Here is a 1,251-nt window from a genome sequence, read left to right on the forward strand (position 1 = left end):
TTTTATTTTATTTTATTTATTTTTGTGTTTTAGGGAAGGGTCTACAGGGTATTCAGGGTCTCACTACTAGATCAGACTCCTACTGATTCGCCTGTTAAGAGCTGGAATTATGGGCAGGCAACCATGCCCGATCTAAATTACTGTGAGGGGGGCAGGGACAGGGCCAGCACAGCAGGCCTGGAGATTGACCCCCTTCCCCAGGTTTTTTTTTTTTTTTTTTTGCAGAACCAGGAATTGAACTCAGGCTCTTGCCAGGGAAGCCCTTATTCCACTCATCTCCCCAGCACCCCCACCTTTTTTTTTCTGGTACCCGGGATTGAACTCAGGGCCTGAGCTTGCATTCTACTGAGCTATCTCCCCAGCCCTTTGTTTTTGTTTTTTAAAGACAAGTTCTCAGGGCCGGGGAGATGGCTCAGTGGAATAAGCACTTCCCTGGTAAGCACAAGGACCTGAGTTCAAGCCCCGGTTCCGCCAAAATAAATAAATAAATAAATAAAAGGTAATTAGACTGGCCTTGAACTCACCCTGTAGCTCAGGTTGGCCTTGAACTCACATGGATCCTTCTGCCTCAGCCTCCAGGCCCTAGGGTTACAGGTCTGCACCACCATGCCTAGCTTGGAGGAAAGTTTCTAAGGTACATTTACAATCCTGGCACTCTGGGAGACTGAAGCAGGAGGATGGCTTCAAAAAATTTCACAAAAAGGGCTGGGGATATAGCTCAGTACACAGTCCCTGGGAGAGAGAGAGAGAGAGAGAGAGAGAGAGAGAGAGAGAGAGAGAGAGAGAACAGTTTATAAGGAACCAGACAAATCTGTTTGGCCTGTTTTGTCACTGGGAAGGTAGCTGGAGCCTAGGAAGGGAGGGACAGGAGAGGAACAACTACAGTTTCTCTCTCTCTCTCTCTCTCTCTCTCTCTCTCTCTCTCTCTCTCTCAATGGTCCATAGATCTCTGGGCCTAGAGGCTCCTGAAGGGTGGGGTGGAGGGCTGCTGCCTGGGCCTGGGAGGAGGGATGTTCTGGGAAAGGATGGGGACTGGGTGTCTGCTCCTCCAAGTGACTGAGCCCTCCAAGAGCCCCTTCCTCATCCTGCCAATGTTTATGGTTGCTGGTGACACAGTGCCAGGCAAACCCAGACAGACAGGACCCATGCCTTGTGCCCTGAGTGCTCCATGGCTTCCCTCCGCCTCTGGATTCCTTGGCTGGACTATGAATTAAATTGAAACAAAACAGACTGGGGCCGGGGAGATGGCTC

Source organism: Octodon degus, unplaced genomic scaffold (assembly GCF_000260255.1).
Source record: "Octodon degus isolate 3935 unplaced genomic scaffold, OctDeg1.0 scaffold00002, whole genome shotgun sequence".
Lineage (NCBI taxonomy): Eukaryota > Metazoa > Chordata > Mammalia > Rodentia > Octodontidae > Octodon > Octodon degus.